General features: G+C 38.3%; 1 pseudogene; it reads left to right on the forward strand.

Moving 5' to 3' along the window:
- The first annotated feature begins 337 nt into the window (after positions 1–337).
- LOC114031446 overlaps positions 338–27,675 on the forward strand; it is a 51,310-nt pseudogene continuing 23,972 nt past the window's right edge.

Raw genomic sequence — 27,675 nt, forward strand, 5'->3', positions numbered from 1 at the left:
TAAGAGGAAGGAAAGTCTAGGGATTGGAATAAGAGTCTAACAGTATGGAGTTTCTATGTGACTTTTGGCTGGTATAAAATTATTCCATACTTCTGTAAAGTCAAGTCAACACCACACCTGGCATTCAGCCACCAATCTGTTCCAGGGAGCTCTGTATGAAGAGTGGGCCCCCTCTCCCTCTCCTGTTGACTTGTGACAGCCCTGTTGAAGGAGAACATGCCGTCGTTCTGACTGTAGACTAAGTAGGGAGAGTGACCTAAAGTTTTCTTTGTCCAGAATGGAAATGCACATTTGTTGTATTTATTGGAAGATAATCAAGAAGATAGAGAGGACAAAGATGGGACCCATCAACCTCCTGAAGGCTTTTCATAGAATCACGTAATGTCAGAATTAGCAGAGCCCTCATGGATTATCTGATCCAAATTTTATAGACGAGGAAGTCATGGAACAAAGAAACAAAAAAGACTTACCCATGATCACACAGCTAGTTAGTCATGAAGCTTGGACTTATGCTGAGACTTTCTCATTCCCTTCCTCTGGCTCTTTTTTCATCACACTACACTTAAAATATCAGAATAGTACCAAAAAAAAAAAAAAGCATTGACTTTGCAGTCAGAGTACCTATATTCAAATATTAGCTCTGATGCCTATTCCCTGTGTGACCTTGCATGAGTCATTTAACTTCTCTTTGGGTCTCAGTGCCCTCATCTGTAAAATGTATTACATGGTCACTGGAGTCCTATTCAACTCTTGATCTATGATCCTACATATCAAGAAGAGTGGAGATTAACTGAAATAATTGAATTTGACTTGGCTACAATGGAATTGTAATTTGTTGTTCGGTCGTTTCAGTCATGTCCGACGAGGGGCTCTTTATGACCCCATTTGGGGTTTTCTTCCTTCTCCAGCTCATTTTATAGCTAAAGAACTGAGACAAACAGGGTTAAGTGACTTGCCCAGGATCACACCGATTTGAACTCATGAAGGTAAACTTTCCTGATTCCAAGCCCAGTGCCCTATCCACTGCACCACCCAGGTGCCCATTTGGAATTGTAAACATATGTCTTTAAAACTAGAAAAGTACATTTAATGGTCACCTGACATTAAGGAGTGCTACTTCTTTTTAGTTCATTCTTCTTAATTAAATTGTATGGGATGTCCAGAGTGGAAGCAAGCCTGGTCATTCAAGACTTTTTTGAGCTCAGTAGATAGAGCTTGAACAAAAAGGAGATTATGTTAAATAGGGGCATCTCTGAAAGCAATCTTTGCTCCAGAAAACAGGCAGCCTACTGTCAGTCCGACTCTTGGATGGAGAAGAGGCTTTTAGAATGTTTTACTGACCTTGGGTGACCTTACTGTGCGTTCTCTGTGAAATCAGCTGCAAATGAAAATCTCATCTAAAATCATAGAGTGGTAGAGCTGAGAGGGACATTGGAGATCATGAAGTCCAACTTCCTAATAGAGAGGTTGGGTAGTATGGTGGAAGGAAGGCTGGATTTAGTGTCAGGACATGAGCTGTGTGATCACAGGTAAACCACAGAAACTCAGTGTACTCATTTATAAAATAAGGAAATAATAGTTGTCCCATGACTCACAGGGTTGTCATAATGATAAAATAAAATAACATACATCTTTATGCCTTTCTATGGGCTCTTCCATATGCATGGAATGTGTTCCCTTAGCACTTTCTTCTCTTGGAATTCCTAGTTTTCAACAGAACTCAGACAAAGTCCCACCTTCTACATAAGTTTTTTTGCAACTCCCACCAGTTACTAGTACGTCCTGTGAAAATTACTTTGTATTTAATTTTTGCATGTTTTTTGAACTTAAAAAAGTTTTATACCTAGCATTTAGCACATAAATGTTGACAAAAGTAATTTTCAGATGAGCTAACCCAGGTTGAGGGTAACTGACAGGCCTCAAACCCATTGGTGAATTAGGGTAATGTCTACCGTAAGCCGTATTACATATCAGCATGTGTCAAATTTTTCCCTTTTGAATCAGTTACCTTTCTAACACTGCTTAGCTTATTTTGATATCAGAAGGAGCTGCATTCTTACAGTATACCTTAAATGATGGGGATAGGACCCCAAGAAACTTTGCCCATTCCAACTGAAAATATCTCTAAAGATATTCTCATGGATCGTCTCTTAAGTAAAGTAGCCCCAAAGCATTATCACCGTGTTATTAATAATGAGAAGGATGTTTTTTAGCCTTGCTCAATCCCAATGGACTATGTATACACAAAGCCACTGGTAGGACTGTCCTTGTCAGCAAAAGAAGCCCTTGAATCAACCCATGCTGAAGACTAAATCAAACAGTGTGGGGTGTCCAGAATAGAAGGAAGTCTACTCATTCATGACCTTTAGAAGATTGTGTTAACCAGAAACCCTGGGCATCCCTGATGGCAATTTTTGCTGCAGGAAACAGGCAGCCTACTGTTAATCTGACTTTCAGATGAAGAAGACCATGATATGGCTACCTCTACAACACAAAACATGCAAAGATACATTATTCATTATGTGTGCTTTCTGGATTCCTGTATTTTATCCTAATTGCTGTAGCTGTGATCAGCACAGCTAGGTGGCACAGTGGATAGAATGCTGGGCCTGGATCCAGGAAGACTCATCTTCCTGAGTTCAAATATGACCTCAGACATTTATTAACTGTATGACTCTGGGCAAGTCAGTTAACCATGTTTGCCTCAGTGTCCACATTTGTAAAATAAGCTGGAGAAGGAAATGGCAAACCACTCCAGTTATCTTTGCCAAGAAAACCTCAATTAGGGCCATGAAGAGTAGGACATGACTGAAAAACAACTGAACAACAACAATATTTTATTTAATGGTGACTATGTCTGTTATGAGCAAACCTATTGAAGACCTTAAAATCCATGAGTAGAGTTCAATAAGAGAATACAAGACAACGGTTTCTTTGCATGCCTTCAGTTCTTTGATCCAACAATCTAGTCCAACTGTCTTTGTCCAGTCAGTTAACAAGCATTTAGTAAGCATTCATTCTATGCCAGGAAGTGTGTCAGGTTCTAAGTCTACTAAAAAGTATTTATTGAGGGCCTACTATTCAACTCAAAACATTGGATTCAATTTTGCAAACATGAAAAGTACTTACTCAGTAAGAACACAATGCTTGACTTTGAGGAAATTACAAAGTTTTGATAAGGCATGATCCCTGCCCACCTGGAGCAATTACTGCTTACAGGGAAAGATATCAAGAAGTCTGTGCTTTCTTCAGTATATTGTTATTCCCTCCACCGATGCAGATCACTACTTCTACCTGTCTTAATAGTTTCTTCAGGAGTTGTTGTACCCTTCCTAAAATAATCACTTCATATCAATATTCTAATGCTGAACTTTTCAATGATAGAGTGGAGTCAAAAAGACCTAGGTTCAAATCTTGCTTCTGATGCTAGCTCTGTTACTATGGGCAAATCACTTATTCCTAATAAATGCTTTATCTATCTATCTGAATGCCTATCTATCTATCTATCCATCTATCTGTCTTTCTACCCATCTATTATCTAACTACCTATTTGTCCATCTATCCACTCATCTATTTACCTATCTATCCATTTATCATCTATTTGTCCATCCATCTTTCTTTCTCTTTGAATTTCAGTTTAAAAATCTGTAAAATAGGATGATAATACCTGTAAAAGGCTATAATGGCATATACCCATATCAAAGAAGCTCAAATAGATAATAATGCCAGAGAAGCCCTATGTAAACCTTGAAAAACCATGTGAGTTATTATTATTGACATGACCCTTACTATTTTGACTAGTTTGACTTTCAGAGAACAGACCTACACTATGTGAGGTATATATCCAAGGCCTTTCCATCATGATAGGCCCTACCAGAGTTTGTAATATGCTAATATGACCTTCAGGAGCCCAGAGTCACCTCCATCACAAGATGAAACACAGAGTTAGAACTTTAATATAAAGAAATATGACACAATCCCTTGATGGACTTAACAATCTAATTGTATATATAAGGAATGTGTACTTAGAAAACTGAGTAATATAAGAACTTAGCAGCAGTAGAAGAAGTATCACATGATGGTATAAGGTTCAGTGCCCAAAAAGTCAATAGGGATTCATTCCCTTCTTCACTTGTTGCCTATGACTTCTGTTACAGACCATAAGCCACAATTGTGCATTGTTCACTCTGGGATTGTTGGAATCTGTAGCTACACTGTGCTACAAAAATGCTGTGTTGGCATTTTGGCCCAAAGGAAAACTTGCTGTATTTATGATCATCTTTCTTGGAACCTGCTTCAATTTGTACATATGCCTCCTAAATACAAAACCCACAATTGGACATGATATTCTAAGTATAATCTGCCAAGGCCATCTTCTCCAATGCTCTGGAAAAAGATTCTTCTATTATAGCAGTTCCCATACTCTTTTGGTCTCAGGACCCCTTTACACTCTTAAAAATTATTGAGCCTCTGTCCACCTCCCTAGCTTTTGCTTATATGGGTCATATTTGTGTTTACCACATAAAAATTAAAATGTCTTAATGTTATTATGCTAAATTCTTCAGTTTTGACTTCAGAGATCTCCTGAAAGTATCTCAGGGCCACCTCTACCCAGGGTCCCCAAACCACATCTTGAGAACCATTGTTTTATTAATGCAGTTTAGGATTACATTAGCTTTTTGGCTGCCATGTGACCCTTGGCCTTGTCACAAAAATAAGCTTGTCATCTATGCTTTGGCCCAAGTCACTAACACAACCATTGACAAGTGCAGGGGCAGAGACACCTCTGCCAGACTGCTTTATCTAGGATTAACATCCATTCATTAATTTTTCTGTTCAGTTTGTCAACCAGTTCAGAACTTCTTAATTCTACTATCATTTAATTCACCTTTGAATTATGTCATAAGAGCATATATTTAGAGCTGGGAGGAGGCTTGGAAGTCATTTAGGTCCAATCTTCTCATTTTATAGATGAGGTAATTAAGGCCCAGAGGAGGGAAATCTCTCAGCAAACCTTAAAGCACTGCATAAAAAGTTTGCCAAAGATCATGGTTTTATCCACAGTGATGTTTTGAGAAACTTCATCAGATTCCTGCCTCGATGACCTATAAAATATACCCTATCCACACTGTTTTAATCCTTTAATCTAGTAAACCTGGCAAGAAAGGAAATGAAGTTAGCTTGACTGATTTGTTCTTAATTAACCTTTCTGGCCTCTTAGGGAACACTTCTATTTTCTGAGTATTGACAAGTTATTCCTTTAAAAATTCATGCTTAAATTTTTTTTAAACCAGGAATTAGTATCAAGCACACTTATGTTTAGTTCGAAGTATTTTCTTGGTGCAATAGACTGAAGACTGACTCTATGTATGCTTAGCTACTTGTGTAACCTTGGCAGGACACTTAGCACAATGCCTGCAGGATACGTAGGGCCCGTAATAAAGGTTTGTTGACTTGACTCAGCAACTTCTTTGACCCTCCCTTTCTTCATCTGTAAAATGTGGGGGTTGGACAACATGACCTCTAAGGTATCTTCCAGCCCTAAACCTATGGTCCTTTGACCATTATTAACTACTATATTAGAGCCAGTGTGGCCTAATGGAAAAAGTGTTGGAGAAATGGATTAAAATTCTGCCTCAGGCACTCATAAATTGTATGAATCTGGGCAGGTCACTTGACCTTTCAATGCCTCCAAGGCAACTTTCTAAGACTATAATTTACAAGTGAGTTCCCAATCTGCATCGGTAATAAGAGTTGGCAGTGTCTGCCTCAGTTTCCTCATCTGTAAAATGGGATAAGAATAGCACCTATCTCCCAGGGGTATTGTGAGGATAAAATGAGATAATATTTATAAAGTGTTTTGCAAACTTTAAAGCACTAAATAAAGGTTAGCAATAATAATAATAAAGCTATAATCATCATCATTATTGATTATAATGATTATTATCATTCATTTGTTCAATTGAACATAATGCTATAACCAAATTCTTTGTGGAATGGATATCCATCTATAGCTGTATTTAATAAATTCAAATAGATAAATATAGAATTGAGACTATATATGTATATATCTATATGTATGGATATATATACATATTCTGCATTTTTGTGTATTTGTATGTATGTATGTATGTATGTATGTATGTATGTATAGTATGACTGCTTTTGTCAGCAGGAGAAGCCCTAGGAACCAATCTTGAATCAACTCACCTTAAGGGCCCTAGCCCCAGTCTTCATCTCTCTCTCTCCCTGTCTCTCTGTCTTTTTCTTTCTGTCTGTCTTTTTACAGATATAGATATATATCATACATATACGTATACACATATATATGCGTATACATACATATCAAAATATACATTCCTATCAATATACGTATTTGTTTTTGATAAGCTGTGGCCCTATTCAACTACCATCCCACAAAAATTTTAATAGTCCATAATTTCCTGCTGCCCATGGAGAGCAGATGTAATCCACATTCAAGTCAATAAGTATTTAAACATCCAAGGTAGACAGAAGGTAACACAAATGAAAAATTGGTAATGATTCTTCCCCCACAAGGAACTTGTTTATAGCATTATATTCATGTTTATAGCATTATATTCATTCAATTCAACAAAGTTGGTAGAACAAATAAGACAATGTCACCTCATTTATCTTAGCTTTTTGGAGTATTTTCTCAGACAAACAGATTCATAAACAAATTCATAGTTCCTGTCGCTAATATTGAGAATATAAAGCTAAATGAACTGACTTAATCAGCCAGTCATTTCAGAATTAGGATGATATAACCAAATACATCAGTCCCATACCTACTGTGAAGTGTCGCAACCTTGGGAAAGTAATTTTACCTTTCTGGAAAGTGCAAGGTTTTGGACTAGATGACCTTTAAAATCCTTTCCAGCTCTAACACCATGATTCTTTGCTATTAAACCAAGCAGTTCAGTAAAAGAGGCGTAATAATCTATAGACAGTTTTAATTTTTCCCTTAATGCTTTGTCTTGCAGCCAAATCCATAGATTGCCACATAATTCCCTAGGGTTCTCATAGTCTAATTTACTGTCTTCCAGAAAGAAGCTGTCATTCTTTAGTTCATAGACGGCTGGTTGTTTAACACTAGCCTTTGAGTCATTGAACTGAAGCCAAATGATGAGAGAGTGCTTGCAATAAAGAGCATAGGAATTCTTAAGGCCTAGTATGGAATAACCAAAGGCTAGTTAGCATCTGCTTTGAAGAACCACATCATTGGATTTTAAAATGTAGAGGTATTTAACCTCTTAATTCCCATATTTCACACTGACATGGTTAAAAAAAAAATCCAAGAAAGTAGAGGTCTAAAGTTTGAACAAATCATTTACAAATAAATTGATTTACATAAAGGTGCTGCTGCCACACCTGAGTGCTTGAGATATGTCTGTCCTCAATTCCTTATATAGAGAGGCTATTGGTTAGTTTCCCCTAAGTTTGGTTGCTCCTGGGTTAAAGAAGGAAATCTAAACCAAAAACACATGGTGCCACTTCTGTCACTTTATAAGAGTTATTTCTCAATCATGAGTCATTTTTTCCTCTAAAAGAAAAAAACCCAGCTAATTATTTAATTCTCTTGAACAAAGTTCTCTTTTTGATATGAATGTCTCCCACATCATTCTCCCATACGATTGACCCACACACAGAGTCTTATCTTGGAATGACTCATGCCATAGGTCAAAAGGGGAGGGGAAAGTTCTTCAATAACCTTTTTATAACCCCCTTACAAATACTATTTTCTTTGGACTATTCAGTTGTGTTTGTAAATAGTATGCAATTATTCTTCTCCCTCGATCTGACTACTAATTTTTTCAACTGGTTTCTGCAGTGAATTTTGTAGGCAGTTTTAATCTAGTTTTTATTCAGGTTCAAATATATTGAATGAGTATTTCCAATAATTTTCCACCAATAATCGGGCAGCTAGGTAGCGTGGTGAATAAGATGCTGTCCTAGAGTCAGGAAGACTCATCTTTCTGAGTTGAAATCTGACATCAGACACTAACTGTGTAACCTTGGGCAAGTCACTGAACTCTGCCTCAGTTCCTCATCTGTAAAATGAGTTGGAGAAGGAAATGGCAAAACACTCCAGCACCTTTGCCAAGAAAACCCCAAATGGGGTCACAAAGAGGAAAAATGATTAGATTGAGTGGCCTGGCACAGCCCATCCAGTTCCAAGGCTATGATCCTATGATCCTGTAACACACTGTGCCCCAATAAAAGTGAAAAAACCAAAGAGAGAGGTGATTCATTAAGTTTTGTCTCTTATTTACACTTTAATATGAGTGAATTATGTAGATCGTGGACTCACAGCATGGAAAGGGACCCTTGAGGTCATTGAGTCCCCAGCTACAAATGGTCCTAAACATCCCAAACAAGTGGCCAGCCAACCACCATTTAAATACATTGTCCGATAGGTCTTATGATGTCTTTGAGTCAACTCTAATCGCCACCCTGGCGCCTCAGTTGAGTGATTCATCCTCCACCCTTCACTCTCTTTCATCCCCTGTATTCAACTTGTTGCCAGGTCCTGTCGATTTTACCTTTGTAACATCTCTTGCATACACTTCCTTCTCTCCTCCGACTCTGCCAGCACCTCACATCTGGACTATTACAATTGCCTGTGGGTGGGTCTGCCTGCCTCAAATCTCTTCCTACTCCACTTATCTGCCAAAGAGATCTTCCTAAAGTTAAGATGTCACCATTTAATTCGTCTAAGCTCCCTACTCAAGATACTTCAGTGGCTGCCTGTTACCTTCAGGATCAAATATAAAATCCTATTTGGCATTCAAAGCCCTTCATAATCTAGCCAACCGTCCCCCTCCAGCTACTTTTCTAGTCTTTTTATACCTTACCCCCACACATACACATCCCCAGCGATCCACTGACCCTGCCAGCAAAGGTCAGACCTTGAATAAGATACTCCACCTCCCAGCTCCAGGCCTTGTCACTTCACGTCTGGAACGATGTCCCTCCTCATCTCTGGCTTCCTTCAAGTCCCACATAAAATGCCACTCTTTACAGGAAGCCTTTTTTGATCCCCTTTGGTTCTAGTGCCTTCCCTCTGCTGCTTATCTCCAATTTATCCTGTATAGAGCTTGTACAAATATAATTTTTGCATGTTGTCTCCCTCATTCGACTGTGAACTCCCTGAAAGCAGGGACTATTTTTTTTTTGCCTATCTTTGTATTCCCAGCACTGAGCACAGTGCCTAGAACACAGTAAACAATTAATGTTTATTGACTGATTAAATGATTCCACCTCTCATTAACTGTGAAACCATGAGCAAATAACAAACTCCTTGGGCTTCAGTTTCCTCATCTGAATGGGGGAACTACTAATTCCTGTAGTATTTAGCTATGTAAAGTACTTTGTGAGCCTTAAAGCACTTTAGAAATGTCCATTATGTTGATCTCAGTTCTTCTCCTCTTTTTAGGTGCTCAAAGAGTAATAGTCTTGGGACAAGTCACTATCCTGCTTTTATTCTTTCATATGTAATGTTCTGTGAACTATTTACACAGGAGAATAAAATGGCTGCTTTTTGTAATTAATAACAGTGTATAGATGCAATCTCATCTTTTGTGGGCTCACAGAAAGGAGCTTAGAGACAACTCCAGGAGCAAACAGGATGACAGGGATGGCATGCAACTCACCCACTTCCCACTTGGCTTTGATTCTTCCCCTTAGGTCTCTATATTTTAACATCTTTTTGAAAGGAACATAAAATTATGAGTATTTTGTATGGGAACATCCACTAAAAATGTGGGGCAGCTAGGTAGCACAGTGGATAATGAACTGGGCTGGTAATCAGGAAGACTAATCTGCCTGAGTTCAAATCTGGTCTCAGGCTCTTACTAGCTGCATGACACAGGGCAAGTCACTTCACCCTGTTTGCCTCCGTTCCTCATCTGCAAAATGAGCTGGGGAAAGAAATGACAAACCACTCCAATATCTTTGCCAAGAAAACCCCAAACGGGGTCGCAAAGAGTCAGACATAAATGAAAAACAATTCAACAACAACAACCAAAAATGTGGTTCATAAATTTTTAAGGATTGATGTGATTTCTGAGCAGGGAATTATGGGCAACAGTTTCAACTGTGACCGTAGTCTACTTCTAGTACAGTTTATTTGTTGAATTCCCAAAAATATTTTGAAACCTGTAGTTGCATAGTATAATAGGGGTTTGTTTTCTATTAGTTTATGAAATATAACAAGCTTCTGATCAACAAACCACTAGATCATATCTTGCTAGGCATTCAGTAGGTGCTAAATTTTTGCTGCCTACTGTCATGTGTAGTTTCTACCATTCCTTTGCATAATCTGCATTGACTGATAAGTCTAAGATCTTTATATCTAAATTTTTTGGTGATGACAGCCTGGTAATGAATTGCTATCATAAACCCTTCTGTTTCCATAAAGAAGTCTGCACGACTCAGCCATTGTTCAATGATTCTTTGTCAATTTATTGTTGGTTGAGTTCGGGTGAATGCCACCTATGGAGACCCTTTGGATTCCATTCTAGAATCTGAGCTCTTCCAATGTTTGTTGAGTTGACTCATAAGCTGCACCTAGAGATAAACCACTTTTAGTTACATAAAACAGATCCAATAGCATCAAAGTACTGTCCTCCTTTCTGATCTGATGGGTAAAGTGATGTCTATTTCTAAAGGATTTTTATAAGTTTTTAATCTGCATATCATGACCTCTGAGAATTCTCATTGGTCTTCTTCCTCCTTTGTAGTGAAGAAGTGTTTATTTTTCCACAATTGTCTTAGGTTAATGAGCCTTGTGCTTCATTAACACTATATGTGTTCTTCTTAGAATACTTTCCAAAGATGTTACGGTGCTTTTTTACACTTTGAAAAGGACGTGAGGACTGGAATTGCATAGGCATTAATTGTTTTAAGCACATTCTTCCCACTGAGAATTGACTGTAGATATCAGTGATTTCCTCAACTGTAAAACGCAATTTATAATAGCACTTACCTCCCAGAGTTGTTGGGAAGATCAGATGAGAAAATAATTATAAAGTATTTAGCACAGTGCCTGGAACACAGTAAGCACTACAGAAATGTTAGCTATTATTATTAGCTCTTATTTCTTATATTAGAGATTATATATAGATATTATATAACTCATATATAGATATATAATATATATCTAGATTATATATAGATATATAATATAGATATTATATAATATCTAATATTATTATCTCTTGATTTACATAGCCATGGTTTTTTTCCTTGATATATTGATACATATCTATATATCTAAATTTATATGTACTTTTATGCTTGATTCCTTCAGGGCATTAGGGTTTTTTTTAATGTCACCTTCATCCTTTGGGTCAATTTGATCTTCAAATTCAGGTGCAAAGCTTTGTTCTCCATCTTTCCTTGGCATACATTAAGAATTATACACATATACAGTCAAAATAACATTTCAGTATCATTGAAGAAAGATTCCACAAGAAGAAAAAGCAATTTAATGTATTTTTTGGTAAGTCATATAACTTGATGTCATCTATCAAGTAATTAATAAGACTTTTTGGTATGATATCCTTCTTACTTGGAAGGTATCCTCAATTCTACTTAGGAGAGATAATGATGGGTTTAGAGCTAGGCCAAACCATAAAGAGCTTAAACTCTATTCCTGAAAGATACTATACTTTATGTCAACCATTCTTAACATGGTATGTTTTAAATCGAGAACATTACTCTGTGTGAAGACCAATACCCTAGCATTCTCACTATACTCAGGTCTGTATTATAATATAATTTTATATGTATTATATTATGTTACATAATATGTAGTACATGTGTATAACACATGTAACATAAATATTTTATGTTGTGTTAATGTATTATCTATAATATATTAAATATAATATTTACAGTATATGAATAAGCCATGAATATGAATCAAAGACTTATCAGTAATTAGTTGTTGCTGTTATTTGCCCTTTGTTTTCAAAGAGGACCAATGACATTATGGGTAATGTCTTGACTTGTGAATAAATTGGATTTGAGTGAGGCAGAATTGCACAAAATCATCAGCTTCACCCTATCTTCCAGAGTCATCAAAGTCTAGTGGCAAGATAAAAGTCAAGATGACCAGTGATGGTCCAGGATGCAGCAGATGACCTTGACGTCTTTGATGTCTGACCAAGCTCTAAGCACTCCACATTGCAAAAATTGTTCTCATCTTCCCATTGCTCTGGGGGAAATCTTTACGTGCTTAGAGTAGACATCCCCCTAATTCATAGAGGGGTTTGAGGACTCTCAGTTACTCTCAACCCAGTTTAGCCCATCTGCCAAGACAGTTTACCCAGGTGTGGCTGCTGTGCATGCTATAGCTTCTTGAAGCCACAGGTGAGAGTTGAGTGCTAGGTAGAAACAAAGAGGGCTGAACAGACCTGAAAAGGATTTGGCAAGCCCTCACACCAGAGGTGCAAGTCTTCCTGCAACACCGCATACACCCCAGTAAAGATAAAAGAACTAGTCATGATAGAATAAATATTATAGTCTCTCAGGCAATTTGTTGAATCGTTATTAAATCATTAAGTTGCTCTTTACACTTAGCAGACCTCTGACCACACCCCTTCTCCTTCTCAGGGTTTTGTGTATCATAATCTTCTAAATGCATATGGATTTGTTTATGATGCAAGCTGTGAATGCTTTGTTTAAAGTATATAACATGTAACTGACCCATGTGTAGTATCTTCATCTTTTCGTAGTAGATAGGTGATACCTTCTATTAAGAAAAGGTGGGCTCAGGCTTACATTTGAAAGGCAACTTACAAAGTGTTTTGCTAGTAATTAAAGTACCACTGTCAGGTTTTTGAGCCAACAATTTAGGATTTTATCAGAACTTGCTGCTTTCCAGTTTTGCAGTAAAGTTAGAATTTCAGTCACTTTCCTTAGCATAGCTATTCTATTATTTATTATCTTAATGATACACAAGCTTTGTCTCTCATTTTATCTAACTTGTGTTTTTTGTCATATTGAACTTCTTGAGACCGTATAAATTACATGAAACTTTCCACATCCTCCCTGGACTTGTGCATCTCAAATAAATAAATGATTGTTGAATCAATCAATAAAACCTCAAGGGGAGGTTCAGGAGAACTTGAATGCCATGAGGTGATCTGGGAAGATTATTTGCCGCACAGAAGTGAGAAGTTTGGCAGGAATTTTTCGCTGGAGAATGAAGCTCAGAATGTATAGAAACACCCAGGCTCTCCAAAATGAATCTTGTTTGGACTGTGGCAGCCCTAGTTCTGCTTGGAATGAAACACACATGGAGAAACGTACAGAGGAAACTATTCAGGAGAGGGAACAGGGTGTGTTTCAGACGTTAAGTCTGTGGAGAAAAATCTGTAGACTCTTGTTTTGTTTTGTTTTAAAAGGAAGGCCAGCCCCTGGAAATAAACTCTGAGATATGTCCTTCATTCAGGAAATCTGCCCTGAAGAAGCAAAAGAAACAAATGAGTTAAGAAGAGGACCATATGGGGAGATTTTTTCTGTACTGTGCTAGGAGCAAAAATGAAGACAGAAGATGAGAAATGGAAAAGTTTCCTGATGGTAAAGAAGTGGTGATTGGTGTACTGAGCACAAATTAAAAACTAATTATTCTCCCTGTAAGAAATTGTATATAGATACATTCATGAATGTACGTGTGTATGTATGTATACATACAGGGCTGCTAGATGGTGCCATAGTGCATAGAGGCCTGAAGTTGGGAAGATTCCTCTTCCTGAGTTCAAATCTGGCCTCAGACACTTACCAGCTGTGTGACCCTGAAGAGGTCACTTAACCCTGTTTGCCTCAGTTTCCTCATCTTTCAAATGAGCTGGAGAAGGAAACGGCAAAGCATTCCAGTATCTTTGCCAAGAAAACCCCAAATGGGGTCATGAAGAGTCAGACACAACTGAAAATGACTGAACGACATAGGTCATCATTTGCAGTACAACAGCAATATACCTACTTCCTGACAACCCTGAAGGACATAGAACGTGGAAAGAACACCGGCTTTGGATTCAGAGGACCAGAGTTCAAATCCTATCTCTGTCGCTACCTGTGTGACCCTGGGCAAGTCAGTTAACTTCTCAGGGCCTCAGTTTCCTCATCTATAAAATGCAAGAGGTTGAACTAGATGGTTTCCTAAATCCCTTCTCACTCCAAATCTGTGGTGCCTTCCAAGAACTGTAATCCCTTGATATACTTCTCAGTTCCTCCTCCAGTGGTGAAAACTGTGAAGGGAACTTTCCTTCTGACACTACACAAGGTCAGATCTGCCTGGGCCTTGCCGTCTCCCAGCCCTGAAGCATCCCAATCACAGGATCAACACCATTTCTGTCTGTGTTGTAAGCAGATAAACCTTTCTAACCAGCTTAGCTTGGTTGTCTCACACAAAGCAAAACTGGCTTTTGCCTCCCATTGCCTGATGTTTCCACATCACACGGAATCACAAATCCTAGCACGAGGCTCAAAGAAGCATGAAAATGAAAAGACAATATGGAGCCCATTAGGCTGAAGTCCTAGAGACTGGAAGGAATTAGCACTTTGAGGAAATCCTAACTATGCACCTGACATTAATAAACAGCATGGACACTAATCAGTAATTGAAACAACAGTGCAAGCTGGCATGTCATTAAGCCTTAAGAAAGTCAGGCACAGACCTAAAGAACACACAGAAGTGGACATTAAAAGAGCTAGAGAAATCTGTTCATGCCTTTCTCGTTTTATTTTGCAAAATTTTAATAAGAACCTGGGACCCCTTATCTTTAAAGGGGCAGCATGGGGGTTTGGGGGGGAAGGCTGCTAGATGGTGCAATGGATAGAACACTGACCCTGGAGTCAGGAGGACCTGAGTTCAAATCTGTCCTCAGACACTTGACACTTACTGTTTGACCCTGGGCAAGTCACTTAACCCCATTGCTTAGCCAAAAAAAAAAGAAGAAGAAGAAGCATGACGTGGTACCTTGCATAAAGTAAGCACTTAACGTCTGCTGAATGAAACAGCAACAGGCTTGGAGTCAGGAAGCATGGGTTTGAGTCTCAGCTCTGGCACCTACTAGTTGTGGGAGCATGGGCAAGTCCTCACCTTTCAGTATATTTATCTATTGAATCTAATTACCATCTGTAAAATGGGAATGATAATATTTCTATTACCTTCCTCACAAAATTGTTGTGAAGAAAGTGCTTTGTGAAGTGTTATAACAATATTGAATTATCATCTATGAAGAAACTCTGAGTTTATTTGTCATTGTTCAGCTGTGTCAGACTCTTCATGACTCCCATTTGGGATTTTCTTGGCAGAGATACTGGAGTGGTTTTCCATTTCCTTCTCGAGCTCATTTTACAGTTGAGGAAATGGAGGCAAACAGAGTTAAGTGACTTGCCCAAGGTCACACAGTAAGTGTCTGAGGCTAGATATAAACTCAGATCTTTCCTGACTATAGGCCCAGTTCTCTATCCACTGCTTTACCTAGCTGCCTGGCTTCTGTGGTAAAGAGACCATTGATTACTAACTGTGACTTTGGATAAATCGCTTAATCTCCCATGGTCTCACTCCTCATCTGTAAAACGACGGTGTTAAACTAAATAGCTTCTAAAGGTCCTTTGAGCTCTGGTCTGTGATCCCATAGCATTGTAAAAAGGGAGGGAAGGGGAATTTATAAAGGGAGTCTGTATGTATTTCATAAGCTTTTGGACTGAAAGAAATTTCTAGCCAGTCCCTTTTCCATAAGAGAAAACTGTAGCTCAGCAAATTTAAGTGACTTACCTAAAGTCACACAGACCATAAGTGGCAGAGTAAGGATAAAGATCCAGGTCTTCTGACCTCAATTATAGTTCTCATTCTGCTTCAATACATTGCCTCATTCTATTATTGCAAACTATTATCAAAAACTCATAGCTACAAAGTATATAATTACTGTGCTGTGTAATTACACTCTTGCTATTTTTAGATTTTGGTTCATCCCAACTAGATTTTGTTGATGATTTTATTGATTGATTCAATCAATCAATAAACATTTACTAAGTACCTACTATGTCCCAGACACTATGCTAAACGCTGGAGATAGATACAAGAGGCAAAAGATAGTCCCTTCCCTCAAGGAGCTTACAGTCTAATGGGGGAGACAACATGAAAACAAATATTTACAAAGCAAATATCTAGGATAAATCAGAGATAATTAAAAGAGGGAAGGCACTGGAATTAAGAGGAATTTGGGGAAAGCTTCTATTAGGTGGGATTTTAGTTGAGATTTAATGGAAGCCAGGGAAGTCAGTAGTTGGAGTGGAGGAGAGAAAGCATTGCAAGTATAGGGAACAATCAGAAAAAATGCCGGGAGCTGAGGGATGGAATGTCCTGTTCATGGAAGAACCAGGAGGCCAGTGTTACTAGATTGAAAAGTAGGTGTTGAGGAGTAAGACATAATTATGACACTTCTCCTAGGAACTCATCCCTACTCTTTCTAAATTAATATAGTATAAGAATGATTGAAATTGGATTCCCTCTCCTTATTTGCTCCTATGAATTACTAATTTTGTATAATCACCTATTGACCATTGACTTTTTATCACTAAAGATCATAACCTTTATGTTTCTCTTGCAAAGGTTAGACCTATGGAATAGGAAACTACCAAAACCAGCAATAGGAAGCTTTTAATTGCATAGAAAAGATGTCCAAATTATGTTTTCCTTCCTCTGCTCACAACCTGTAACTCAGCATTCAATAGTACTGCTCAATCCCTTTATGAAAATCTCGAGACTATCCCATACTCTTTCAGATAGCCATCATTTCCCATGTATTTGAGAGAGAGTTGTGACGGGATGTCTGAACAGTTCTTAGGTTCTTCATATGCCCATACCGAAGCAAGCAGTTGAAGAGTTTAAAATGCAGCCGACAACTGGTTGTTTGGGCTAACTGATGCCAACCATCTGGAGTAACTCATTTAATGAAGCCCCTAAGGAGGCCTTATCACCAGGGCTAAATGCTGGCAGTGGTTATTTTGATTGTCTATGCATATTTTATGCATTATCCTGCCTAGGAGGTTTTCTTCACTTCCCTCCCCGTACTCCCCACTTAATATCGTTTCTACTACTTGCCTTGGAGTAACTGAGATAAGAATGACATTATCCTTATAGGCAGGGAGAAAACTTATGTTGTATTTATATTGAAACCCTTTTGCAGTCCTGCCTGAAGGATATTACAGCATTTGAAATCTATTGTAAAAATAATTATTTTATCTTAGTGGAGAATAGATCTTGGTAAACTTCAAATACAATTCTAATTCAGATTTTTAAATTCCTCATAATAATAATTTACATGTAAATAGTGTTTACAGTTTAAGTCAAGCCCTGATTTGCAGCATTTGCCAATTTCTGAGGTCATTCAGACTCTGCAACCACATAATGGGAATAATCATACTCAAACTACCTACCTTTGAGATTTGCTGTGAAAGAAGTGCTTTGTAAATCCTAAAGTACAGAAGCAATGTGAGTTAGTGTTATTCAACAAATATTTGTTAGGTACTAATTTTGTGCAGAATGCTATGCTACAAGAGATTCAGATTTTAATGAAGTCACACCCTCACCCTCACAAAGCTTACAGTCTAATAAGAGATATGGCCTGTACATTGATATTGTAATTCCCAATAATACATGATAATTTCACTAGAGAGGAACAAATCAAGTGACTTATGTTTCTGCCTCCATGGAGCTTTACCCCAATGTTTTCTACTACATTTTCCTTGCTTTTATTATTCCTAGATTTACTTAGATGAGTATATTTTTAATGTATGATGCTAATCTGCGCTCTCCGTCTTTGTGTGTGTGTGTGTGTGTGTGTGTGTGTGTGTGTGTGTGTGTCCCTCCCTCCCCCTGCCCTACATTTTACCTATCCTATATCCTTTGGAATTGTTATCCCTGTTTTACAGCTGAGGAAACTGAGACTTAAGTGGAAGGGCTTTACTAGCTTTCAGAGGTCACAGAACCAATAAGCATCAGAATCAGTCCTCAAACCCAAGTTCTTAGTCTCCAATACCAGTGCTCTTCTCACTGATGACTCAATGGTTAGTTGTTTAGACAGATATGTTTGGAAAGAGGGAATAATGTTGTGGGATGATTGGTTCCGTTATTTGATAAATATCTGCTTATATTGTGTCCAGTGCCATACGATGGCTAGTTCAGAAGACTGGGAATATTTACCCTAGAGAAGACCTGGGTAAAACATTATAAAAGTTGCCTTCTGAAGAGATGGCATGTAAAAGAGACAATAAACCAGGTCTGCTTGGCCCCAGAAGGAAGCTATAAAGAAGTCAATTTTGACAATATAAAGAAAAATTTCATAGTATGAGAACCTGGGTTCAAATTCTGTCCCTGCCACAAATTATATGACCATAGGCAAATCATTTAACCCCTTGACCTCATTTGTAAATTTAGGAGATTGGATTACATGGCCCTTCCAGTTATAAATGTCTGCTCTCATGATCCTGTGTTCCTAACAATTAGAACAGTCCAAAATCAGAATAGATTATCTGAGGAGGTAGTGAGTTCCCTTTCCCTAGAGGTTGTCAAGCAGAAAAAGGATGATAACTTATGGATGATACAAAAGAGATTCCTCTTTAGAAATGGGTTCCATGTTTTTGGTCCCTTCCAACTCTGAGCTTCTGTGTCTACGGAAAAAGTACAATAATATAGAATAACCACAAAGAAGTAGGAATATAGCTAGACCAGAAAATTGAAAGATAATCCACTGATTTATCCAATGGTTTCATTTCAGATGACTACAACCTCTTTTTCCACCAAACTTTCCAAGAAGGCTACAATTAAATAACAAAATGGAACTATTTACATTTTGTATTTTACTTCCCCAGTGAAGCCTATAGTAGCTGTTGATAAAACTAGGGAAATGGCCCCAAACCAAGCAGAAAGAAAGAAAAAAGATCCAGGTAGGGCTGGGATATAAAACCTAGACTTAGTATTTGGAACCTGAAAATAACCAAAACACTGATTGCAGTATTCAGACCATTTTGCAATCTTCCATTCCCCTTACTCCAGAGGTCTTGGCTGCGGCTACCAACACTTTATTATAGCTCTCTGGAAAGGAAGTTCTCTAATTTATGAACACTCTATACATTCTCTCACACCCACTTGGAGGCCTGTCAAAAAGCTAAATGAATCGACAACATGGGACCTGATTCTGCTCTTCCTTCATAAACTTTGCTTTAATAATTGGAGTTGTTGGAGAAAGAGAGAAAGAAGAGCACAGAAGGTCACTTACTTTTGGGAAAGGGAGACCTGCTATTGAGGGGCTTTATCTGGGAAGACGGGAAGACAGAGATATAACACCGATACCAGAGCTCGTGCCTGGCCAGCTGTCGGACAGAGTGGGTTGGGGATGCTACTGTCGGTCAATTCAGGGTTATCTTCTGAAAGACGCAGAAATGCCTGAATCGTCTTCATCTTGAATTGATTTACAACCAGTTGGGCCCAGTGGGATTTTTTACCCAACTTTAGGTTGGATCCCAAGGTCTTTGTGGGATTTGGGTTCTTTATTTTCAAGTTCAGAGACTTTCAATAGACATACATACCTACAACTAACGATTTTCAAGGAATGACTTGAGTTTATAGGAGATTTTGTGAAAAGAGGAACTGAAAGCCCAAAGGAGTCATAATTCTGTAGAAGTCATACCACGACAACCTTCTGACTCTGGAAGCTGCCTTAGTCACTTCACTCCAACAGCCTTCTCATCCTAGAAGATCCCCCCTCAACTAATTGATCACCTCCCTTTGGCACTTTCACTGTAAGGTTGAGCCCCCAGGCCAGCCATGTTCACTCCTTCATTCCTCTCCACCTTGTCCTGATTCTCCTGACTTCTGACTTCACCATTAGCCCTCTCACCTATCCTTCTCCTCTCAGCTTTCTTTTATGTGTTGTCTTCCCTCAGAATGTAAGTTCTTCAAGAATGAGAACTGTCTTTCTTTTTGCTATTTCCCAGTGCTAAGCACAGTGCCTGGCACATAGTAGGTGCTTAATAAATGCTTGTTGGCTAGAGAAAAGTACTTTTGTTAAGTGACGGGGATGTTTCTGTGTTAATCTACAATGTCTCACTGGGTCATCACCAGTCTTCTTGACTTATGTCTTGCCGCTGGACTCCGATGACTCTGGAGGAGAGAGTGAGGCTGATGATTTGCACAGCTCTGCCTCACTTAAATCCAATTCACTTGCAAGTCAAGACATCACTTCCTGATGTCATTGGTTGTTTTGGGGACAACAAAGTCTTATCATTACAGGCATTTGAAGATGTAGAAAGTGCTCTTACAAAAATCCCCAGAATATTTATGTGCATTGTTTTTCCTTCATCATATACAGAGAAAGGGAGTACATTCTGCTAGGAATCAGATGACTTGAATTCTGGTCCTGGTTCTATAATTTGCTAGCTTTGTGACTCTGAGAATGTTGCTTACCCTGAGTTTGAGAATAATAATACCTGCCTGGGGATATCTGGGTATATCCTCAGCTCTTAGTCGTTGTGAGAATCAAGTGAGATATACAAAGAAGCAATTATTATTATTTTTATTCTGATGCACAAATCTTTATGCTACCAAAGAATCAGATAATTCACTGAAAAGTCTTCTTTTGGCCTATCACTGAATGTTTTATATGTTTTAACAAAACATTTCATTTAAAAAAGAAATAGATACAACAATATTGCCATTACCTGAGGGTTATTTTAAGGAGAATGCTTTGCATAATATAAACACTATCTACTTGTTTATTTGAAGGAAATTTCAAGTCTAAATTACAATTGTATTTTAAATTCATCTACATTCATTTTACACCTGGATAAAATCATTGTCTTTGGGATAGATTTCAAATTCTCTAACATACTTCCATAGAGATTGCAAAAGTCTTGAGAGACTGCTTCCAAGATTAATACAATCTCTCTCCCTACCTTATAAGGATAATGCCACTCCTATTGACTCAGCCTCCCTAACGATTCTATCCAAAAACAGTCTACTATTCCCTTTTCCTTTCAGAGTCTCCAAGGGACTACAAAGAAGGGGTAAGGCTTTACTGACCACACAGTCAAAGAGCTATGTTGGGAACATGGCAGTGGAAAGAAGAGGCTGCATTCTTACCAAAAGATTGCCACATAAGCCCAGATTGGGGCTAGTAGGTGACTCTGTTTGACTTGCATTTTCTTGCTATTATGTGGAATTGGAGGACTTTCTTTGTATCCCCAGATCTTAGCACAGTGCTTGGCACAGAGTAAGTTTTAATAAATGCTTGTTAACTGGTTGATTTGAAGAGAAACCCCAAGAGATCCATTCACACCACTTCAACTTTACAAGAAAAACAGGCTCGAAAAGTTTATAGAAAGACGTTGAACATTTCCCGGATATAGAGAGACCCTTCCAACATTTTCTTTTCAAATCTGGGTGTCAATGACTCAGAAACACTAATTATATCAGTCCCACAATGGGCAACAACATTAAAAATAACAGAAAAAAAATGAAAGTAGGGGAAGAGGAAAGAGCTGAGGTGGGAATCAGAAGAGCTGGGTTCTTATCCATCCCATCTCTGCTATTTGCTAGTGTGTGTACTTGGGCACATTCACAAAATGAGGGAGTTAGACTAGATGGTCTCTAGGTCTTTTTAAGTTCTCTTAATTCCAAGATTCTCAGTCTATGAGCCTTTCTGATTAGAGCCAGCTGTGATATAAGAGAAACCTAATGGCTCTTCCTATTGCAGTGTTTCCCTTGGCTACTAGTATTTGTGTTTGTCACTGATGTTGAGTCAGAACACTTGGGATCCATCCCAACCTTGATCACCCACTGGACATGTGACTTTGGACATCTCACTGAGTGTTTCTGTTCTTCATTTTCTTTATCTACGAAAGGAGAATACCTATACAGTCTAACCTCATGGAGCTGTGAGAATCAAAAGAAATAACATACATAATAGGCAGCAAGGTGGCAACAGTGTTGGAGCTAGAGTCAAATAGATCTGAGCTTGAGTCCAGCCTCAGAAACCTATTAGTTATGGGACCCTAGGCAAATCATTTGATCTCTGCCTGCCTCAGTTTCCTCATCTATAAAATCAAGATAATGATGGCACCTATCTCGCATGTACTTTTTTATCCAGTGGCAATAGCCTCCTTCCTGTTCCTTAAAAAAGACACTTCTTCTCTAAGCAGGATGTTTTCGCTCCCTGTTCCCCATGCCTGGAATGCCCTTCATTCTCACCTCTGCCTCCTGGCTTCCCTAGCTTCCTTCAAGTCCCTGTTAAAATCTCACCTTCTAGGCAAAACTTTTCCCAGTCCCCCTTATTCTAATGTCTTCTCTTTATTTATTAGCTCCAATTTATCATACATGTAATATATGTGTATATATCTATATTTCTCTAAATCTCTATCTCTATATATAACATATTATTTATATTACCTATGTAATTACCTATGTTGTACATAGTATGTTACATACTAATAGAGTATATTATATAAGTATACTAATAACATAGCATAGCATACTAATAATGTACCATAATTATATAATATAACCAATATAATATAATAAATAATTTATATAATATAGTATAATATAACATATTGTATAATACTGTGTTATATTAGTATACTATGCTAATTATTGGTATACTAATATACTATATTGGTATATTATATTCTATATTTATACATTGAGATAGATGGAGATAGAGATATAGATTTGGAGAGATGTAGATATATTCTTTTGTAGTAGATAGAGGTAGTGACAGACATAGCTATAATCTTATATGATCAGGTTTTCTTCCCCATTAGACTGTGAGCTCCTTGAGGACAGGAATGTCTTTTGCTTTGGTTCGCATTCTCAATGCTCAGCACAGTGCCTGATATATAGTAGGCACTTAATAAATGCTTATTGACTGACTGACTGACTGGTAAACAAAGAATAGCAAACATAGTTTGGCTGGAACATAGAATATGTGACAAATTGTAACATAAAAGATTTGGGAAGACAGGTTTGAGCCAGACTGTGAAGGTTTTAAATGCCAAACAGATGGATTTGTCTTTTAATCCTAGAGGTAATAAGGCAGTGTGGAAGCTTCTTCAGCAGAGGAATGACATGTTTTCTTCATATAATGAACAAGTCTATTGCATGGTCCTAAATCATGGCTGCGTCCCTAGCCCCAATCCAGCTATTGTGCTGTGTGAATTGTGCCCTTGGTCACAAGGGGAAGCAGGCAGAAAAGCACAGATGATGACTCTGGCCAGGTCATCACCACTGCTAGAAAGACAATTCAAAAACCATCCCCACCTTGAGGGAGTCCTGAGGATTCAGGAGCAGCACCTTCTTATACCAAAGGCATGACTGCAGTGTTTAAGTCTCCTCAGAGACTTCTTGCTGTATGGACTATGTCAGGAATATTTTCATCAGATGTTTATGATTCATTTTATCCCAGAGCTGGAGAATTCTTGCTTTTTAGCCAGCCTGTAAAATATCCCCTTTCAGCCTCTGAAGACTCTCTAGCAGTCTTGCTTTTGGTAACCCTTTGGTACAAGAACATCAATAGTTTCATCCATATTGGCCTTTGTCTCCCACTCATGGTCCCATCTCATAAGACTACGTTACATGCAGGGGTGCCAATGTGCCCCTACTCCTCACAAGACACACAAGACAGGATCCCTGGCCTCAGGAAAGAAAACTCTTTGTAACCTCAAAAGCAAACATGCTTGGGCCATAAACTGAAAACTCAAAAGCCTGATTATTTAATAGGAGTTTTCCCTTTGTCATAAACCCTGATATAGGCCTTGACTATCTAACCAGAATAGGTTAAGATGCTCTAAAACTTCTAGACACTAAGGTTTTTCAGGCCCTTTTTTGCCATTTATAATATTTTTTTAAACCCAACACTATGGTGTCATACTGAAAACATTAAGTTTCTAATAAGAGGGCCATTTAAAAATTAAAAACAGGTTTATTCATTTATTTTATTTATATGCTGTTTTCAATAATTTAAGTTGTACATCAAGATTAACAATCTTCTGTTTTTCATTTTTTAAAATAAATGGGCTTCCTAAAGTTGTAAATGAAAAAAATGGATTCAGAAAATACAAAAATTATGTCTATTGTTGTTTGAAACCAACAAATATCTACATTTTCTAGATAACTAACATTCCTATAATGCTTTAAGGTTTGCAACGTCCTTTACAAATATTAACTCACATGATTCTCACAGCAACCTGAGAGGTAAGTGCTATTATCATCCCCATTTCATAGATGAGGAAGTTAAGGCCTAGAGGTAATAAGTGACTTGCCCACGGTCACACAGCTAGTAAGTATCTGAGGCTGGTTTTTAATTAACTGACTCCAGATCCAGTGCTCTAGCCATTGAACCACATAGCTACTTCTCTATATGTGAAATAATAATAATAATAATAATAATGATAATAATAATAATAATAACTAGCATTTATACAGCTCCTACTATGTGCCAGGTACTATACCAAATACTTTACAAAGTCTCATTTTATCCTCGCAACAACCCTAGGGGATATTATTATCTTCATTTTACAGTTGAGGAAACTGAGGCAAACAGAAGTTAAATGACTTGCCGAGGACCACACACAGCTAATTAGTGTCTGAGGCCATATTCGAACTTAGGTCCTTCTGACACCAGTCTCAGCTCTGTATTTCCTATGCCACCTAGCTGCCTCAAAGGAAAAAAATAAAAGGCTGTTTAAATATTATAAATAGTTCTTTTCTTTTGGGATCATTTTTAAATTGTCAGAATCCAGCAGGTGAGGGATGGCAAAATCAAAAGGAATTAATCCAGAATCAGAGCCAATGTATTCTAGTTAATCATGAGAAGGTGTCAAAATAAAAAATCCAGAGTGAAAATTATCTCAAAGGGGATGCCCCCCACAGCCCATGATGATACTGAAGAAAGCCTGTGAATCAAGTATACACATTCTGCATTTACTGATAGTACCCAAAGCCCTAGAACCTTTAGGCCACTCTGAGACCCATGAGACTTACTAAAGGGCAGACTGCCTCTGCTCCTGCCCCAATGTCCCTTCTTCCCGGCTAACACCTGCTTTTTTTCTTTTCTGGAAATTTCCATAGCCCACACTTCCACTCCGTACTTGCTTTATCTGTCTCTCTCACATTATTCAGTAGTTAGCATCTCCTTGCATTTGGCATCAAAGATGAAAAGCCAACCAGACTCACTGGAGCTAGAAACAGCCTCAACACTATAAAATCTAGGACTTCCAGTAACTCAGGGAGTTACTTAATGTGGGGGTGATCGCAGTGCAGGAATCCTGGACCCCAGCTAGTAAGTGCCATATGTTTGGTCTGAGGCTGGATTTGAACTCAGATCCTCCTGACTTCAGGACCGGTGATCTATCCACTGCCCCACCTAACTGCCCCCTCTACCATCTATTCAATCTGGCCTTCTTTCTGTTCCTCATACATTGACATCGAATTGTGCATTTCTGTTTTTTTCTACTGGCTAGCCCCGATGCTGAGAATGTATTCTTGCCTCACTTTTATCTCATAAAATCTGTAGTTTCCTTCAACACTCATCTCAAGCATCACCTTCTACTTAAAGCCTTTATGAGACACTCCCCATGCCATAACTACAAGTCTCCTAATAACCCCCCAAAAAAAAACCTATCTCGTAACTATTCTGCATCTCTCTTGTATATATAATTGTGAATGTACATGTTGTCTCCTCTGATAGAATGTATGCTCCTTGAGGGCAGAGACTTTCAATTGTGTATTATCTGATACATAGCACACTTACTTGCATGTAACAGGTACTTAAGAAACACCTGTTGATTGAGCATAGTTTTTAATTACTCTTTGCACAATTTCTGCCATTAATTATAAACAGCACACAATTGAAGGCATAGTACCTGGCACATAGGTGCTTAATAAAATTCTACTGAACTCAGCTGAATGGCAACCCAAAAATTCACACCACGCTTTAGCTTTCAGGTTAACATTTTCTCTCAACCTTGGGACCCATGAGAAGGTTGGAACCTGGGAAGGTTAATATAAGTTGCCAATTAATACTTTTTCAATTCCTTTTATACTTTGGAGGCTTCATTCTTCAAGAGTTGTTTTTTTTTCTGTAGTGTGTGTGAACATGTTTTGTTTTCAGGTTCTGTTTTAGGTGGTAACTCATGACAGGAAGGTCTGTCTTTCATTCTATGGTACTTGCAAACCTCCCCTCAGGGGCTAATAAGCATGGTTGCTTCCAATAAATATAAATAAATATTATGTGGTAGCTCCAGATGTGCAGAAACCCATTCTTATTAGGAGCAATGATGAGATCACATCTCTAGCCCTGTGGTTTTGTGATCTTATCTCACACTGCCGTGGATCCTACCATGATGCATAACAGTTTGCAACTGCGGTAGTTTAAATTAGGAAGTTGGGTTTGCCAGAGAATAATAGGCCTAATGATCCAGCTTTTGAAAGGTGGGGTTAAGGGCAGGAGGGGAGAACAGTTCCAGGAGTCTATCTAGCGTTTACTATTTGGACTCTTTCTGCTATTGAGATACCCCCAGGGCACTTCCTCTGATTATAGTAATTCAGCACAGTATATTCCATCCATAATGGACTGGGCTAGGAGCATGATCACATGATCGTAGAAATCTCAGAGTTAGAAAATATCTCTCTCCCTTTACTTCTTTCCCTCAATCTCTTTTTTTTCTCTCTTCCTCTTTCCTTCAATCTTTCTTCATTATCTCCTCCTCCCTTCTTCTCCATGTCCCCCTTAATCTTTCTCCCTCCCCTCCCTTAATATTTCTGTCTCCCTCTTCCCTTAATATAGTTCTTACCTTCCCTTGGATTATCTCCAAACTATGAATTAGACCCAATCTTTCTGCTTAAACCGTTCTCCACAAAAATATATGAACCCTGTACCTAGTGGGCTCTCCTACTTTTGCCTATCCACACACAAGCTGATAAGAATTTCTCTGTAATTCAAGGCTGGATTTGGAGTCTGGCCCCAAGTATATTTCTCAGTCCCAGAACCAGGAGGCCCCTTCTGGAAGTTTCAGGTTGTGAGCATTCAGGCTGTAAGCCTGAAGTAACAAGTATGGATTCCATTTTAAATCACACTGCCCTCGTCTTGGTCTTTTCTGGACCCAATCCTCTAGCTTTTACAGCTTTTTTTTTTTCAGCTTTTCCAATGGCAGATGAATCAGGCCAGTCAGCCAAAGTGAACTGGTAGAGATTGTGGAACTAAAAATTCCTTGGGCAAAATAAAAAATGCTACCCAAAATAGCTCTGTTTCTTCTCCAGTTCCCTAGCACTCAATGCTATTTATGATGCACACAACTTAAGGAGTCCTTTCTTTCCATTTTAATTGAGATAAAAAAGTTTCATCAAGGCATTATAGGGCAGCATTCACCGAGGCAAAACGAATTCATAATAAAACTAACAGATACCTATCAGGGTCCCTACAGATAAAGACCCAAAATCTCTAAGGTCACTCAGTTAAAATGCCAAACAAACCTAGGTTTTTCACCATCTTCAGGAGGCCAGAGAGCTGGACTCTGGAGGAGAGTCTCTGAAAAGCTCTTCCTCCTGACAAGTTTAGCCCAAAGGGCTCTGAGGAAGACCCA

Source organism: Vombatus ursinus, unplaced genomic scaffold (genome assembly GCF_900497805.2).
Source record: "Vombatus ursinus unplaced genomic scaffold, bare-nosed wombat genome assembly UNPS02015175.1, whole genome shotgun sequence".
In the NCBI taxonomy this organism is placed as follows: domain Eukaryota; kingdom Metazoa; phylum Chordata; class Mammalia; order Diprotodontia; family Vombatidae; genus Vombatus; species Vombatus ursinus.